Below are 18,982 nucleotides of genomic sequence, written 5' to 3' on the forward strand. Positions count from 1 at the left end.
CTATTCGCTGACTGTGGTATTTGGACATCTTGTTCGATTAGTATTATATGCTGCAATACTCAACACTGCAGTACACAGGATATACAGGAGCTTCTCACAAAACTAGAATATCATTGAAACGTTAATTTATTTCAGTTCTTTAATACAAAAAGTGAAACTCATATTCTATAGTCATTACACACAGTGACTCTATTTCACGTGTTTATTTCTGCTAATGTTGATGATTATGGCTTACAGCCAATGAAAACCCAAAAGTCATTAGCTAAGGAAATTAGAATAATTAACAAAAACCACCTGCAAAGGCTTCCTAAGCGTTTACAAAGGTCCCTTAGTCTGTTTCAGTAGCTCCACAATCATGGGGAAGACTGCTGACTTCACAGATGTCCAGAAGGCAGTCACTGACACACTCCACAAGGAGGGTAAGCCACAAAAGGTCATTGCTAAAGAAGCTGTCTGTTCACAGAGCGCTGTATCCAAGCATATTAACGGAAAGTGGAGTGGAGGGAAAAAGTGTGGTAGAAAAATGAGCACAAGCAACTGGGATAACTGCAGCCTTGAAAGGATTGTTAAGAAAAGGCCATTCACAAATTTAAGGGAGATTCACAAGGAATGGACTGCTGCTGGAGTCATTGCTTTAGGAGCCACCACACACAGACGTATCAGGACATGGGCTACAAGTGTCACATTCCTAGTGTCAGTCACTCATGACCAATAGACAACACCAGAAGCGTCTTACCTGGGCCAAGGAGAAACAGAACTGGACTGTTGTCAGTGGTCCAAGGTGTTGTTTTCAGATTAAATTTTTGCATTTCAATCCAGGTCCCCGCTCCTGGAGGAAGAGTGGAGAGGCCACAATCCAAGCTGCTGGAGGTGTAGTGTGAAGTTTCCACAATCAGTGATGGTTTGGGGAGCCATGTCATCTGCTGGTGTAGGTCCGCTGTGTTTTATCAAGACCAAAGTCAGCGCAGCCATCTACCAGGAAATTTTAGAGCACTTCATGCTTCCCTCTGCCGACAAGCTTTTTGGAGATGGAAATGTCATTCTCCAGCAGGACTTGGCACCTGTCCACACTGCCAAAAGTACCAATACCTGGTTTACAAACAACAGTATCACTGTGCTTGATTGGCAGCAAACTCGCCTGACCTTAATCCCATAGAGATTCTATGGGGTATTGTCAAGAGGAAGATGAGAGACACCAGACCCAACAATGCAGACGAACTGAAGGCTGCTATCAAAGCAACCTGGGCTTCCATAACCCCTCAGCAGTGCCACAGGCTGATCGCCTCCATGCCACGCTGCATTGATGCAGTAATTGATGCCAAAGGAGCCCCGACCAAGTATTGAGTGCATTTACTGAGCATACATTTCAGTAGGCCAACATTTTGGATTTTAAAATCATTTCTTCAAGCTGCTGTTATAAAGTATTCTTATCTAAGTCATTACTTTTGGGCTTTCATTGGCTGTGAGCCATAATCATCAACATTAACAGAAATAAACACTTGAAATAGATCACTCTGTGTGTAATCACTCTATAGAATATGTAAGTTTCACTTTTTGTATTGAAGAACTGAAATAAAGTAACTTTTTGATGACATTCTAATTTTGTGAGAAGCACCTGTAACTCTCCCCCCCCCCCAAAAGAAATTGTGAGAATGTGCACATATTGAAAAAGAAAACCCACCATGCTTACGCGCTTTGGGTGAAAAATCTCAACCATAGAGTACAATGCTTAAATATTACACAAATGATCACGATTTTAAGTTCCCTAAACAGACTTAAAAAAGAGTGTTTAAGCACAAAAAAAAAACACCTCTCCCCGCCCCAAAAAAAAGAAAAAAAAAATATTCTAGTCGCTGCACTTTTCCAATATTAAAAGTAAAGAAAATGAAAAATGTATAAAATAAACTTGGTGTTGTTGAATTATCAAAGTCCGATCTATTAAATTACAACATTTTTTACAGTAAACAAACAAAAAAAAGTCTAAATGTCAAAAATGAAAAAAAAAAAAAAAACCACACAAACAACCCAGCAGCATCAATGCGGGTGCCAACCTCCGGATCCACCGGAAATCAGATCCCAAAATACAAACAGCAAAAATAAAAACACCGACACTGACGTTTTTCAGTCGCCGCAAAAACTGCAATAAAAAAAAAAACAATCACCACGTTGCATATACCAGAAAATTACGGGTTATGGGTCGCAAACAATGGGGACACAACCAATTTCTTAAAACAAAGCATAGAATTTTTTTAAGCCAAACATAAAAAAAAAAAAAAAAAAAAAAAAAAGATATCACTGCCCTGAAGAATCAGGTTTCACCCACCAAGGACAGACCTGACGGGAGTTTCGCAACTGCATCATCTGGGGTGGCAGACACAGACAAAGCAGGGGCGAAACACGCACAGAGGGGTTTTCTAGGTCTCATGAACTTTTGGGAGTTATTAAACTGAATTTGAATAAAATCTGGTTTGATATTTTGGATAAAGACCTGGGCAGCGTTTCTGAGTTCTGGGCTCAGTTGTGACAGCGATGCCCTGGGACTCGCTCCATAGCCAAGGGTTACACGATCGGGCTCACACACAAGGGGTTAATCTGTCTGATGTTCCTATAGAGGATTTAGCCTAAATTTCTTCCCAGCACCGGACTGTCCGCTCCCTGTGCGATCAGTCAGACGTGACTCATTACATTGCAGAACTATGCAAAACTAACACATTCATCACATTTTCCTAAGAAGTCAATGAGTTCTTCACATCGGTCACCGAGATCAGAAACGGAGATTTCCAGAGAGGATGGGGAGAGTAGTATTAGACATGGGGGCAGAGGATGGGGAGAGTAGTACAAACATGGGGAAAGGGGATGGGGAGAGTAGTACTGGACATGGGGAAAGAGGATGGGGAGAATAGTACTGGACATGGGGGGAGAGGATGGGGAGAGTAGTACTGGACATGGGGAAAGAGGATGGGTAGAGTAGTACTGGACATGGGGAAAGAGGATGGGTAGAGTAGTACTGGACATGGGGAAAGAGGATGGGGAGAGTAGTACTAGACATGAGGGGAGAGGATGGGGAGAGTAGTATGGGGAAAGATGGGGAGAGTAGTACTAAACATGGGGGTAGAGGATGGGGAGAGTAGTATTGACTTGGGGGGAGAGGATGGGGAGAGTAGTACTGGACATGGGGAAAGCAGATGGGGAGAGTAGTACTGGACATGGGGAAAGAGGATGGGAAGAGTAGTACTGGACATGGGGAAAGAGGATGGGGAGAGTAGTACTGGACATGGGGAAAGAGGATGGGGAGAGTAGTACTGGACATGGGGAAAGAGGATGGGGAGAGTAGTACTGGACATGGGGAAAGAGGATGGGGAGAGTAGTACTGGACATGGGGAAAGAGGATGGGGAGAGTAGTACTGGACATGGGGAAAGAGGATGGGGAGAGTAGTACTGGACATGGGGAAAGAGGATGGGGAGAGTAGTACTGGACATGGGGGAGAGGATGGGAAGAGTAGTACTGGACATGGGGGGAGAGGATGGGAAGATGGGAAGAGTAGTACTGGACATGGGGGGAGAGGATGGGAAGAGTAGTACTGGACATGGGGGGAGAGGATGGGAAGAGTAGTACTGGACATGGGGAAAGAGGATGGGGAGAGTAGTACTAAACATGGGGGCAGAGGATGGGGAGAGTAGTACTAACCATGGGGAAAGAGGATGGGGAGAGTAGTACTGGACATGGGGAAAGAGGATGGGGAGAGTAGTACTGGACAAGGGGAAAGAGGATGGGAACAGTAGTACTGGACATGGGGGAGAGGATGGGAACAGTAGTACTGGACTGGGGGGAGAGGATGGGAACAGTAGTACTGGACATGGGGGGAGAGGATGGGAAGAGTAGTACTGGACATGGGGGGAGAGGATGGGAAGAGTAGTACTGGACATGGGGGGAGAGGATGGGAAGAGTAGTACTGGACATGGGGAAAGAGGATGGGGAGAGTAGTACTGGACATGGGGAAAGAGGATGGGGAGAGTATTACTGCACACAGGGAGGTGATGGGGAGAGTAGTACTGCACACAGGGAGGTGATGGGGAGAGTAGTACTGCACACATGGACAGGAGTAGGGAGGAGAGGATGGGGAGAGTAGTACTGGACATGGGGAACGAGGATGGGGAGAGTAGTACTGGACATGGGGAAAGAGGATGGGTAGAGTATTACTGCACACAGGGAGGTGATGGGGAGAGTAGTACTGGACATGGGGAAAGAGGATGGGGAGAGTAGTACTGGACATGGGGAAAGAGGATGGGGAGAGTAGTACTGAACACAGGGAGGTGATGGGGAGAGTAGTACTGGACATGGGTAAAGAGGATGGGGAGAGTAGTACTGGACATGGGTAAAGAGGATGGGGAGAGTAGTACTGGACATGGGTAAAGAGGATGGGGAGAGTAGTACTGAACACAGGGAGGTGATGGGGAGAGTAGTACTGGACATGGGGAAAGAGGATGGGGAGAGTAGTACTGGACATGGGGAAAGAGGATGGGGAGAGTAGTACTGGACATGGGGAAAGAGGATGGGGAGAGTAGTACTGGACATGGGGAAAGAGGATGGGGAGAGTAGTACTGGACATGGGGAAAGAGGATGGGGAGAGTAGTACTGCACACAGGGAGGTGATGGGGGTAGTACTGGACACAGAGGACCCCGTCTGGGTGCGGGCAGGGTGGGCTCAGGACCAGGTGGCAGATGATGGATAGGTGGATGAGGCTGGCTACATAGAGACGTCAGAAGGAGGAATCTAGAGCTGACTCATGACCTCATCAGTGAATGACGTAACAGCACTGCGCCTACTCCTCACACCTCTGCCTGCAGCACCTGATCCTGTGATGATGTCACCAGCACCGGAGACACGCCTTCTCCGGGGTCACCGTGACGTCCAGTATCACCCCAGAAGGAAATGCCTTCGTTACGTTACATACTAGTGCGCCATGTACCGTCCAGCGAGCTCTCACCTCAGGCCCCCGGCGCTGTCACGCAGCTCCTCCCTCCCCGGGGCTCTCCAGCACCGAACGGCGGAGGAATCAGACCCACGGCATAGTCCCGCCTTCCTTCTTACGCCAAGACAGACCCAGGCAATGGGGTTGCGACCTTTGGACGATTGACGTAAGCCGCAGCCAGTCAGAGACAGAACCGGTGACAGTGGGGCGGAGCTAGCTCCAGTGTCTATGGGAAGCAAGCGGAGCCAATCCGAGAAGAAGACAGTGAGAGAAGAACCAATCCGGAAGCGAGAAAATGACAGCTGGGTGGGACTAGATAAGTGTGTTACTAGCGGCTACCTTCCTGAAGAAGGCGGGGCTTGGTAGGATGTGTTTAGCCAATAGGATGATAGATAATTTTTCTTATTGGCAGATAAGTGGACCAATAGGGAATTGAGAAGGAAATATTTCCCTTTAGCTATAATAATAGAAATACAAGTGCATGATCTGTGCAGCATGTGTCTCTGCCGAGATCACACCAGACATAGACCTACTCCTATAACAGCAGTCTGGAGCCCAGTATAGCAGCAGTCTGGAGGTGTAGTCTGGAGCCCCCTATAACAGCAGTCTGGAGGTGTAGTCTGGAGCCCCTTATAACAGCAGTCTGGAGGTGTAGTCTGGAGCCCCCTATAACAGCAGTCTGGAGGTGTAGTCTGGAGCCCATTATAGCAGCAGTCTGGAGGTGTAGTCTGGAGCCCCCTATAACAGCAGTCTGGAGGTGTAGTCTGGAGCCCCCCCTATAACAGCAGTCTGGAGGTGTAGTCTGGAGCCCCCTATAACAGCAGTCTGGAGGTGTAGTCTGGAGCCCCCCTATAACAGCAGTCTGGTGGTGTAGTCTGGAGCCCATTATAGCAGCAGTCTGGAGGTGTAGTCTGGAGCCCCTTATAACAGCAGTCTGGAGGTGTAGTCTGGAGCCCCCCCTATAACAGCAGTCTGGAGGTGTAGTCTGGAGCCCCCTATAACAGCAGTCTGGAGGTGTAGTCTGGAGCCCCCTATAACAGCAGTCTGGTGGTGTAGTCTGGAGCTCATTATAGCAGCAGTCTGGAGGTGTAGTCTGGAGCCCATTATAGCAGCAGTCTGGAGGTGTAGTCTGGAGCCCCCTATAACAGCAGTCTGGAGGTGTAATCTGGAGCCCCCCCTATAACAGCAGTCTGGAGGTGTAGTCTGGAGCCCCCTATAACAGCAGTCTGGAGGTGTAGTCTGGAGCCCCCCTATAACAGCAGTCTGGTGGTGTAGTCTGGAGCCCATTATAGCAGCAGTCTGGAGGTGTAGTCTGGAGCCCCTTATAACAGCAGTCTGGAGGTGTAGTCTGGAGCCCCCCCCCTATAACAGCAGTCTGGAGGTGTAGTCTGGAGCCCCCTATAACAGCAGTCTGGAGGTGTAGTCTGGAGCCCCCTATAACAGCAGTCTGGAGGTGTAGTCTGGAGCCCCCCTATAACAGCAGTCTGGTGGTGTAGTCTGGAGCCCCCTATAACAGCAGTCTGGAGGTGTAGTCTGGAGCCCCTTATAACAGCAGTCTGGAGGTGTAGTCTGGAGCCCCCCCTATAACAGCAGTCTGGAGGTGTAGTCTGGAGCCCCCTATAACAGCAGTCTGGAGGTGTAGTCTGGAGCCCCCTATAACAGCAGTCTGGTGGTGTAGTCTGGAGCTCATTATAGCAGCAGTCTGGAGGTGTAGTCTGGAGCCCCCTATAACAGCAGTCTGGAGGTGTAGTCTGGAGCCCCTTATAACAGCAGTCTGGAGGTGTAGTCTGGAGCCCACTATAGCAGCAGTCTGGATGTTTAGTCAGGAGCCCCCTATAACAGCAGTCTGGAGGTGTAGTCTGGAGCCCCCTATAACAGCAGTCTGGTGGTGTAGTCTGGAGCCCATTATAGCAGCAGTCTGGAGGTGTAGTCTGGAGCCCCCTATAACAGCAGTCTGGAGGTGTAGTCTGGAGCCCCTTATAACAGCAGTCTGGAGGTGTAGTCTGGAGCCCACTATAGCAGCAGTCTGGATGTTTAGTCTGGAGCCCCCTATAACAGCAGTCTGGAGGTGTAGTCTGGAGCCCCCTATAACAGCAGTCTGGAGGTGTAGTCTGGAGCCCCCTATAACAGCAGTCTGGAGGTGTAGTCAGGAGCCCATTATAACAGCAGTCTGGAGGTGTAGTCAGGAGCCCCCCTATAACAGCAGTCTGGTGGTGTAGTTTGGAGCCCTCTATAACAGCAGTCTGGATGTGTAGTCTGGAGCCCCTTATACCAGCAGTCTGGAGGTGTAGTCTGGAGCCCCCTATAAAAGCAGTCTGGAGGTGTAGTCAGGAGCCCCCTATAACAGCAGTCTGGAGGTGTAGTCTGGAGCCCCCTATAACAGCTGTCTGGATGTGTAGTCTGGAGCCCATTATAACAGCAGTCTGGAGGTGTAGTCAGGAGCCCCCCTATAACAGCAGTCTGGTGGTGTAGTTTGGAGCCCTCTATAACAGCAGTCTGGATGTGTAGTCTGGAGCCCCTTATACCAGCAGTCTGGAGGTGTAGTCTGGAGCCCCCTATAAAAGCAGTCTGGAGGTGTAGTCAGGAGCCCCCTATAACAGCAGTCTGGAGGTGTAGTCTGGAGCCCCCTATAACAGCTGTCTGGATGTGTAGTCTGGAGCCCATTATAACAGCAGTCTGGAGGTGTAGTCTGGAGCCCCCTATAACAGCAGTCTGGAGGTGTAGTCTGGAGCCCCCTATAACAGCAGTCTGGAGGTGTAGTCTGGAGCCCCTTATAACAGCAGTCTAGAGGTGTAGTTTGGAGCCCCCTATAACAGCAGTCTGGTGGTGTAGTCTGGAGCCCCCCCTATAACAGCAGTCTGGTGGTGTAGTTTGGAGCCCTCTATAACAGTAGTCCGGAGCCCCTTAGACCAGCAGTCTAGAGGTGTAGTCTGGAGCCCCCTATAACAGCAGTCTAGAGGTGTAGTCTGGAGCCCCCTATAACAGCTGTCTGGATGTGTAGTCTGGAGCCCATTATAACAGCAGTCTGGAGGTGTAGTCTGGAGCCCCCTATAACAGCAGTCTGGAGGTGCAGTCTGGAGCCCCTATAGCAGCAGTCTAGAAGTGTAGTCTGGAGCCCCCTATAACAGCAGTCTGGTGGTGTAGTCTGGAGCCCCCTATAACAGCAGTCTAGAGGTGTAGTCTGGAGTCCTCCTATAACAGCAGACTGGTGGTGTAGTTTGGAGCCCTCTATAATAGAAGTCTGGAGGTGCAGTCTGGAGTCCATTATAGCAGCAGTCTGGAGGTGTAGTCTGGAGCCCCCTATAACAGCAGTCTGGAGGTGTAGTCTGGAGCCCCCTATAACAGCAGTCTGGAGGTGCAGTCTGGAGCCCCCTATAACAGCAGTCTGGAGGTGTAGTCTGGAGCCCCCTATAACAGCAGTCTAGAGGTGTAGTCTGGAGCCCTCCTATAACAGCAGTCTGGTGGTGTAGTCTGGAGCCCCCTATAACAGCTGTCTGGATGTGTAGTCTGGAGCCCCCTATAATAGCAGTCTGGAAGCGCAGTCTGGAGCCCATTATAGCAGCAGTCTGGAGGTGTAGTCTGGAGCCCCCTATAACAGCAGTCTGGAGGTGTAGTCTGGAGCCCCCTATAACAGCAGTCTAGAGGTGCAGTCTGGAGCCCCCTATAACAGCAGTCTAGAAGTGTAGTCTGGAACCCCCTATAACAGCAGTCTGGAGGTGTAGCCTGAAGCCCCCTATAACAGCAGTCTGGAGGTGTAGTCTGGAGCCCTCCTATAGCAGCAGTCTGGAGGTGTAGTCTGGAGCCCCATATAACAGCAGTCTGGAGGTGTAGTCTGGAGCCCCCTATAACAGCAGTCTAGAGGTGTAGTCTGAAGCCCCCTATATCAGCAGTCTGGAGGTGTAGTCTGGAGCCCTCCTATAGCAGCAGTCTGGAGGTGTAGTCTGGAGCCCCATATAACAGCAGTCTGGAGGTGTAGTCTGGAGCCCCCTATAACAGCAGTCTGGTGGTGTAGTCTGGAGCCCCCCTATAACAGCAGTCTGGTGGTGTAGTTTGGAGCCCTCTATAACAGCAGTCTGGATGTGTAGTCTGGAGCCCCTTATACCAGCAGTCTGGAGGTGTAGTCTTGAGCCCCCTATAACAGCAGTCTAGAGGTGTAGTCTGGAGCCCCCTATAACAGCTGTCTGGATGTGAAGTCTGGAGCCCATTATAACAGCAGTCTGGAGGTGTAGTCTGGAGCCCCCTATAACAGCAGTCTGGAGGTGCAGTCTGGAGCCCCCTATAACAGCAGTCTAGAAGTGTAGTCTGGAGCCCCCTATAACAGCAGTCTGGAAGTGTAGTCTGGAGCCCCCTATAACAGCAGTCTAGAGGTGTAGTCTGGAGCCCCCTAAAACAGCAGTCTGGATGTGTAGTCTGGAGCCCCTAAAACAGCAGTCTGGAGGTGTAGCCTGGAGCCCTCCTATAACAGCAGTCTGGAGGTGTAGTCTGGAGCCCCCTATAATAGCAGTCTGGAGGTGTAGTCTGGAGCCCCCTATAACAGCAGTCTAGAGGTGTAGTCTGGAGCCCCCTATAACAGCAGTCTGGTGGTGTAGTCTGGAGCCCCTCTATAACAGCAGTCTGGTGGTGTAGTTTGAAGCCCTCTATAACAGTAGTCTGGAGCCCCTTATACCAGCAGTCTAGAGGTGTAGTCTGGAGCCCCCTATAACAGCAGTCTAGAGGTGTAGTCTGGAGCCCCCTATAACAGCTGTCTGGATGTGTAGTCTGGAGCACATTATAACAGCAGTCTGGAGGTGCAGTCTGGAGCCCCCTATAACAGCAGTCTAGAAGTGTAGTCTGGAGCCCCCTATAACAGCAGTCTGGTGGTGTAGTCTGGAGCCCCCCTATAACAGCAGTCTGGTGGTGTAGTTTGGAGCCCTCTATAACAGCAGTCTGGATGTGTAGTCTGGAGCCCCTTATACCAGCAGTCTGGAGGTGTAGTCTGGAGTCCCCTATAACAGCAGTCTAGAGGTGTAGTCTGGAGCCCCCTATAACAGCTGTCTGGATGTGTAGTCTGGAGCCCATTATAACAGCAGTCTGGAGGTGTAGTCTGGAGCCCCCTATAACAGCAGTCTGGAGGTGTAGTCTGGAGCCCCCTATAACAGCAGTCTGGAGGTGTAGTCTGGAGCCCCCCTATAACAGCAGTCTGGAGGTGTAGCCTGGAGCCCCCTATAACAGCAGTCTGGAAGTGTAGTCTGGAGCCCCCCTATAACAGCAGTCTGGAGGTGTAGTCTGGAGCCCCCCCTAAAACAGAAGTCTGGAGGTGTAGTCTGGAGCCCCCCTATAAGAGCAGTCTGGAGGTGTAGTCTGGAGCCCCCCTCTAACAGCAGTCTGGAGGTGTAGTCTGGAGCCCCCTAACGCACTCTAGGCAAAATCTGACATTCTAATAGGAAAATTGTCACTTTCCTTTCTAGTTAGCCCTTCCCACTATCAGCTAGTCCTAAACATTAACTGTCACTAACCCTATTGTCAAGCTACACACATTATCTTGTTACTAACATCTTTAACGCACATCACAGTTCACAATACATCACATAACATTATACTGGTTCCTTCAAGAGGGAACATGGGTGTTATGTCCATCTCCTTACATTTCCCCCTTCTTTAACGATATCCGTCCTCAGCCATCTGAACCTGTAAAACGCCAACACACTCCTGCACATAACATATATGACCAGATGCTTGTGAAGGATTCCGGTGGCCATGGGCAAATTACTCTCCTCTTGTGGCTCGGCACGTTATATGAAGGTGAGGGTCCTGGCTGGGTGTTGAAATTCGAGGATATATCCCACAGGATAGGGAATACGTTACTGATGAGCTAAGTATTTATTCTGTATAGCTTCGGGGCCCCTGTCCTGCTCTGCCCTTATTTACACTGAGGTCAGCTGACACAATTACTAGAGACAGGTTAGAGCCATCCTGACTGGGTACATCTTGTCATGGCGGGATGGCTTTTATGCTTTTTTTTAAATCAAAATAGCGTTAAATTTGTATCCTATGTTCATTACATGCACTATTACTATTTACTTATTTATTTGCTGTAGGGTATATGTGCTTTTTGTTTTTTTTTCTTTCTTGGGTTTTGTCTGTGAAATGGTCACAGTGTGAACATGCTTTTACACTTTGCACGTGTAAGGAGTGTATCGGGACCATGTAATAATCCACTCCCTTCCTTAGTGTAAATACTCCCTTTGTTTATATTTGTATAAATGTACTGTATATACATTTCTTGCTATGTATAATATTTCTGACATAGGGAAAGTGCAGTACCCATGTAGTCCACAAGATGGGGTTCTGACAGTGTCTAGTTAGTCAACACCCTGTACATAGTTAAGTATTGGAGGAGTCAACTGCAGTTAAGGGAGGGAGGACTTCCTCTAAGAGTTCAGTAGGGCCAGGGTGCCTAGACCGTCCTATCGGGATATAGAGCCCGGGATAGAAGCAGTGATCACTTAACATTCTAAGCTAGAGCCCAGCCATCCAGGACCAGTAGGACAGAACAACAGCAGTACAGCAATAGTGGGAACTGGAGCTGAAAGAATGATCATGGCAGTACAGACGGGCAGGTCGCTCACCATGTGGCAGCTTATAGTGTTGTGAGTTCATTTTTCCCTTCACTATTGAGGTCTGATGAACTCCCTCCTCTAGTGAAGGAAGGTAGTGAGACTGATTGCCAAACACCTGGGCAGCTAGATGATGACTGGGTGGCTGGAATTGAGGACTGGATATAAGGCTGCCTACGCCCTTCTTCCTGGCTGGTGATTTTCCTGCTGGATTCTTGGAGACCAGTCTGATTCCTGCATCTCAAAGCTAAGTTTTTCTGCTCTGCTTTGTACTCTTCAGTTTTGTTTTTGTTTTGCCTTGTTTTTTGGGAGTTCTGCCATCCCCGGCCGGGGGTGAGCTGAATACCATTTTTGTCTCTGATCTGTTGATATTTTGCTCTGTCTTCAGAATATACCTGAGTGCTGATATAGTCTTTGAAGCCTAGCGACTTCAGGGCCTGTTTTTACTATCAGTCGGTTGGCTCATTTTGATAGGGTTTTTGCGGATGGCAGACAGCAGCTTTCCTATCCTGTCCTATGTAGTTAGCTTGGGCCCCATCATTTGCTCAACGTATCTTTCTATCTGTGTTAGTGTTTTCATCTTGCTTCACCGTCATTATATGTTGGGGGCTGCCTATTGCTTTGGGGTCTGCTCTGGGGCAGTTTAGTTTTTCCCCTTTCTGTCTTTAGGCTATATAGTTCTCCGGCTGTGATCGAGGGGTCTAGGGCACCGTAGGAACCCCCCACGGCTACTGCTAGTTGTTGTGGATAGGTTCAGGGGTCTGCAATCCGATAGCTGCCAACCTCTCTGGTTTTTCTGGACTTAGCTGGTATTTTGTTTTTTCCTCCTTCGGTGACTCATCATAACAGAATCACCAGCCATACCACAGATCCTATGGTACTCAATAGCAGGAGAGAATTGTAAAAAAAAGAGAAAAAAGTGTCAGAATTTTTTTTTATTTTTTTTTGTGTGCATATTTTTTCCTCTATATCTCTGAGGCCGTAGGGGGAATTTTTCTCTCAATGGCGATGAAGCAATTGTCTGATCGTGTGGAGCAACTCGCTGCTGAAGTGCGGGGAATTTCCACCTACCTTGCTCATTCACATGCTGCTGAACCAAAGATTCCTACACCTGATGTATTTTTGGGGGATCGGTCTAAATTCTTGAATTTCAAGAATAATTGTAAATTATTTTTTGCCTTGAAGCCTAACTCGTCAGGGAGTTCCGCGCAGCAGGTTAAAACATCTCTTTGCTGCGCGGCGATCCCCAGGATTGGGCATTTTCTTTGAAACCTGATGATCCTATTCTGAATAATGTGAACGCATTTTTTCAAGCCTTGGGGTTGTTGTATGATGAACCTAATGCTATTGATCAGGCTGAAAAGACCCTGTTGGCATTAAGCCAGGGTCGGGATTCGGCAGAGTTGTACTGTCAAAAATTCCGAAAGTGGGCGGTGCTTACTACCTGGAATGATGGTGCCTTGGCAGCCCTCTTTCGGAAGGGTTTGTCAGAAACTGTAAAAGATACTATGGTGGGATTTCCTGTTCCCTCTGGTCTTGACGATTCTATGTCATTAGCCATTCAGGTGGATCGGCGTTTACGTGAACGCAGGATTGCACGAGAGATGTTGCCACCTGTTGAACAAATGTCTGAACCTATGCAATGTGATAGAGTTTTGTCTAGGGCGCAACGTCAGGAGTTCAGAAGGCGTAATAAGCTGTGTTTTTTTTGTGGAGATGCCTCGCATATTATTTCTCTCTGCCCTAAACGAGAGAAACGTTGTGCACACACATTTTCTGTGGGTGGTGTTCAACCTAAGTTTCTTCTGGCAATTACTCTGATCTGCTCCCTGTCCACATTTTCCGCCAAGGCTTTTGTGGATTCAGGAGCAGCTCTGAACCTGATGGACTTGGATTTTGCTAAACGTTGTGGATTTCCTATGACACCTCTGCGGACGCCTATCCCTTTGAGGGGTATTGATGCTACTCCTTTGGTGAAGAATAAACCTCAGTTTTGGACACAGGTGGTAATGCGGGTCGCCCCAGACTATCAAGAAAATTGCAGATTTTTGGTGTTGCATAATTTGCATGATACCATTGTTCTGGGGTTTCCCTGGTTGCAAATCCATAATCCAGTTCTGGATTGGAAATCTTTGTCTGTGGTGAGTTGGGGTTGTCGGTGTGCCCTTAGTGATGCTCCTGTTTTCTCCACCTCTCCCCAGTCACATGATGTTCCTGACTATTTGGCGGACTTTTATGATGTATTTAGTGAGAATGAGTCTGCGTCCTTGCCTCCTCATAGGAGTTATGACTGTGCAATTGAGCTGAACCCGGGGTGTAAATTCCCCAAGGGTCGGCTTTTCAATTTATCTGTACCCGAGCACGAGGCTATGCGATCCTATATTAAGGAGGCGTTGGAGAAGGGTCATATTAGACCATCCTCTTCACCCTTAGGTGCTGGGGTTTTTTTTCGTGGATAAAAAGGATGGTTCATTAAGGCCTTGTATTGACTATCGTGCCCTCAACAAAATTACTGTTAAATATCAGTATCCGTTACCCCTGATTTCTGATCTATTCTCCAGAGTTAAAGGTGCTTGCTGGTTTACCAAGCTTGACCTCAGGGGGGCGTATAATCTTATTCGCATTAAGCATGGGGATGAATGGAAGACGGCGTTTAATACTCCGGAGGGACATTTTGAGTACCTGGTGATGCCTTTTGGGCTCACTAATGCCCCTTCTGTCTTCCAGTGCTTCATGAACGATATATTCCGAGACTTTGTGGATACATTTTTGATTATCTATCTGGATGATATTTTGATCTTCTCCAAGAATTGGGACTCTCATGTGGAACATATTCGGACTGTGTTCCGGATTTTGAGGGAGAATTCCCTGTATGTCAAGGGATCGAAATGCCTTTTTGGGGTACAGAGAATTTCATTTTTGGGATTTATTTTGTGTCCGTCTACTATTGAAATGGACCCGGCCAAGGTACAGGCCATTTATGATTGGGTTCAGCCCACTTCTTTGAAGGCCCTCCAGAAGTTTTTGGGTTTTGCTAATTTTTATCAGAAATTTATAGCTAATTTTTCTGGTATTGCCAAGCCATTGACGGATTTGACTAGGAAGGGTGCTGATGTGCTGAATTGGTCTCCGGAGGCTGTTTCTTCCTTTCAGGAGCTGAAGCGAAGATTCACTTCTGCTCCGGTTTTGCGGCAACCTGATGTCTCACTCCCGTTTCAGGTGGAGGTGGACGCTTCTGAGATTGGTGCAGGTGCGGTGTTGTCCCAAAAAGATCTTGTGACATCTAAAATGAATCCTTGTGCTTTCTTTTCCCGAAAGTTCTCCCCATCCGAACGTAACTATGATGTGGGGAATCGGGAACTGTTGGCCATGAAATGGGCATTTGAGGAGTGGAGACATTGGTTGGAGGGAGCCAAACACCAAGTCGTGGTCCTTACTGACCACAAGAATTTGATTTACCTGGAGTCGGCCAAGCGCTTGAATCCTAGACAGGCTAGGTGGGCCTTGTTTTTCACACGTTTTGATTTTGTGGTCTCTTTTCTTCCGGGCACTAAGAATGTCAAGGCAGACGCCCTCTCTAGGAGTTTCCTTGCTGATTCTCCTGTTGTGACTAAGCCTGCTACCATCTTAGGCGAGGGGGTAGTTCTTTCTGCCATCTCGCCCGATTTGAGACGTGCTCTGGAAGAGTTTCAGGAGGACAAACCTGAGCGTTGTCCCAGTGGAAAGTTGTATGCTCCTGACCAGTGGAGGAAGAGAGTGATGTCTGAAGTTCATTGCTCTGCATTGGCTGGTCATCCAGGTATTTTTGGTACTAGAGATCTGGTGAGTCGATCTTTTTGGTGGCCCGCCTTGTCTTGTGATGTCAGGAATTTTGTGCAGTCCTGTGGGACTTGCTCCCGGTCTAAACCTTGTTCTCGCTCTAGTGGCTTGTTGATGCCTTTGCCGGTGCCCAGGAGGCCATGGACCCATATTTCAATGGATTTTATCTCTGATATGCCTGTCTCTCAGAGAATGACTGTTATTTGGGTGATTTGTGATAGATTCTCTAAGATGGTCCATCTTGTACCACTCCCTAAGTTGCCATCTTCCTCTGAGTTGGTGCCCTTGTTTTTGCAACAGGTGGTTCGCTTGCACGGGATTCCTGAGAACATTGTATCTGACAGAGGAGTTCAGTTTGTGTCTAGATTTTGGAGGACTTTCTGTTCCAAGCTGGGAATTCAGTTGTCCTTCTCCTCGGTGTTTCACCCTCAGACCAATGGGCAGACGGAGAGAACAAACCAGACTTTGGAGTCATATTTGAGATGTTTTATTTCTGCCGATCAGGATGATTGGGTTTCATTTTTGCCCTTGGCCGAATTTGCTTTAAATAATAGAGCTAGTTCTGCCACTTTGATGTCACCTTTTTTTTGTAACTTTGGTTTTCACCCTCGATTTTCTTCAGGGCAGGTGGAGCCTTCTGCCTGCCCAGGTGTTGACACTGTGGTGGAGAGAATGCACCAGATCTGGGACTAAGTAGTGGATAAGTTGTCTCTCTCCCAGGAAAAGGCCCAGCGGTTTTCCAACCGGCGTAGGACCGTTGGTCCCCAGTTTAAGGTGGGTGATATGGTTTGGTTGTCATCAAAAAATATCGCTATGAAGGTGGCTTCTCCTAAGTTTAAGCCTAGATTTATTGGACCTTACAAGATTTTGGAGATTATTAATCCGGTCTCTTTTCGGTTGGCTCTTCCTGTCACATTTAAAATTCATAATGTGTTTCATAAGTCCTTGTTGAAGAGGTTTGTTGAACCAGTAGTTCCTGTGGTGGCACCTCCTGACCCTATATTGGTTGAAAGTAACATGGAATATGAGGTAGAGAAGATACTGGATTCCCGTCTGGCTAGATGGAGACTCCGGTATTTGGTTAAGTGGAAGGGTTATGGTCAGGAGGATAATTCCTGGGTCTCTGCCTCTGATATTCATGCCGAAAGATTGGTGCGTGCCTTTCATCGGGCTCACCCGGAGCGGCCTGGTGGCATGGATGAGGGTTCGGTGACCCCTCCTCAAGGGGGAGATACTGTTGTGAGTTCATTTTTCCCTTCACCATTGAGGTCTGATGAACTCCCTCCTCTAGTGGAGGAAGGTAGTCAGACTGATTGCCAAACACCTGGGCAGCTAGATGATGACTGGGTGGCTGGAATTGAGGACTGGATATAAGGCTGCCGACGCCCTTCTTCCTGGCTGGTGATTTTCCTGCTGGATTCTTGGAGACCAGTCTGATTCCTGCATCTCAAAGCTAAGTTTTTCTGCTCTGCTTTGTACTCCTCAGTTTTGTTTTTGTTTTGCCTTGTTTTTTGGGAGTTCTGCCATCCCCAGCCGGGGGTGAGCTGAATTCCATTTTTGTCTCTGATCTGTTGATATTTTGCTCTGTCTTCAGAATATACCTGAGTGCTGATATAGTCTTTGAAGCCTAGCGACTTCAGGGCCTGTTTTTCCTATCAGTCGGTTGGCTCATTTTGATAGGGTTTTTGCGGATGGCAGACAGCAGCTTTCCTATCCTGTCCTATGTATTTAGCTTGGGCCCCATCATTTGCTCAACCTATCTTTCTATCTGTGTTAGTGTTTTCATCTTGCTTCACCGTCATTATACGTTGGGGGCTGCCTATTGCTTTGGGGTCTGCTCTGGGGCAGTTTAGTTTTTCCCCTTTCTGTCTTTAGGCTATATAGTTCTCCGGCTGTGATTGAGAGGTCTAGGGCACCGTAGGAACCCCCCACGGCTACTGCTAGTTGTTGTGGATAGGTTCAGGGGTCTGTAATCCGATAGCTGCCAACCTCTCTGTTTTTTTCTGGACTTAGCTGGTATTTTGTTTTTTCCTCCTTCGGTGACTCATCATAACATTATAGCATGGGCAGATGCCCTCAGGTCCGGGGAGAAACGGCTAAGTGAACCCCCAAGCAAAGTAAGTCTGGACAGGGAGGAACCGTATGATATGGTCCGACCCGGGCACGTGCCGTATGGCAAAGAAAGGAGTACAGGGAAAGAGGAAGAAATGTGCATAATGGAACCTGTTGTCGATGCTGTAATGAATATAGATGTGCTGTGTAAGGAAACCAGTAAAGTTGTTCATTTGAAAGTTGAAATTGACTGTGTCTCGATTTGTGCGAAACAGTCTAGAGGGAGCCTACAGAAACGCAGAGGAGACACTGACGGTGCAGAAAGTGAAGCCACAGGTATGCAGAGTAATGAACACTGTTTGCCTGTGATGGGAGGCCATGACGTGCCTGATCCATTAATCTCTGCCACGACTACGGCCCTGGCCCTCCCTCACACACGTATACTTAACTTGTATATACCGTATATACTCGAGTATAAGCCGACCCGAGTTTAAGCCGAGGCACCTAATTTTGCCACGGAAAACTTGGTAAGCTTATTGACTCGAGTATAAGCCAGGTATGCATCGTCACCTTATTCCTATCCTGCTATGTGTGGCTCCCCCGTTTTGTCCTGGTATGCATGGCTCCTCCGTCCTGTCCTGCTATGTGTGGCTCCCCCGTTCTGTCCTGCTATGTGTGGCTCCAACCTGTTGTATGCATGGCACCCCGGTCCCGCATGGCTCCCTCGGTCCCGCATGGCTCTCCCCCCCTCCCATCGTTGTATGCATGGCTCCCCTTTCCCCCATCCTTCTCACTCTCCTCGCACCGTCGCTGCATCTCCGTTGTCCCGGCAGCTCTTCCTGTGCTCAGCGGTCACGTGGTACCGCTCATTAAGTAATAAATTGGCGCTCCACGCCATTGGGAGTGGAGACGCGTGCATACTCATTACCTTAATGAGTGGTACCACGTGACTGCTGAGCACAGGAAGAGCTGCCGGCGCCGGGACAGAGATACAGGGACGGAGATGCAGCGTCGGTGCAAGGAAGGTGAGCATGATGTCTTCTGTTAGCCGGCGCCTGCAGCTGCACCTGTCACTGTGCCACAGCCGCCGCTCCCCCTCCCCCGCCGGTTTTCTGCACAATGACTCGTGTATAAGCCGATGGGGGCGTTTTCAGCACAAAAAAAAGTGCTGAAAATTTTGTCGTATATACGGTAATTTTTTTGCTAGATCATTGTTTTTTTTGTTGCTAAGAACTGGATAATAATAATGCAGCCAGAAGCAAAGAAATAGACATAAACCCCGCTGTATACTATCCAAATGGAGGCAAGATTGGATGCGTGTCTAGGATGTGTTCAATGTCAGAAGTAGAGATTAGCGGACCCGTGGATATTTGGGTTCGATTGAACTGCAGTCCAAAGTTCCTTTGGGTACCAGATCTCTGCTCGAACTTTAACCCGAACCCCATAGAAGTCAATGTTGATCTAAACTTTGGTGCTGTAAAATGGTCATAGTAAAAGCTAAGGGGGTGTAAAAGGGAGCAAAATGGGGGTAAGAGTGAGAC

General features: G+C 48.4%; 1 protein-coding gene across 4 annotated transcripts in view; it reads right to left on the minus strand.

The window, feature by feature from the left end:
- EVI5L (ecotropic viral integration site 5 like) overlaps nt 1–5,144 on the minus strand; it is a 70,995-nt gene extending 65,851 nt beyond the window's left edge. For 3 of the 4 annotated variants that reach the window (XM_073588758.1, XM_073588757.1, XM_073588755.1), the window contains exon 1: nt 4,990–5,144. The gene's annotated coding sequence lies outside the window, so the exon portion shown is untranslated. Of the gene's footprint in view, nt 1–4,837; nt 4,969–4,989 lie in introns of those variants that run through there. The other variant, XM_073588756.1, reaches the window with a different exon arrangement.
- Nucleotides 5,145–18,982: the final 13,838 nt, after the last annotated feature.

Source organism: Dendrobates tinctorius, unplaced genomic scaffold, assembly GCF_039654945.1.
Source record: "Dendrobates tinctorius isolate UK_male_01 unplaced genomic scaffold, ASM3965494v1 ptg000104l, whole genome shotgun sequence".
Classification (NCBI taxonomy): domain Eukaryota; kingdom Metazoa; phylum Chordata; class Amphibia; order Anura; family Dendrobatidae; genus Dendrobates; species Dendrobates tinctorius.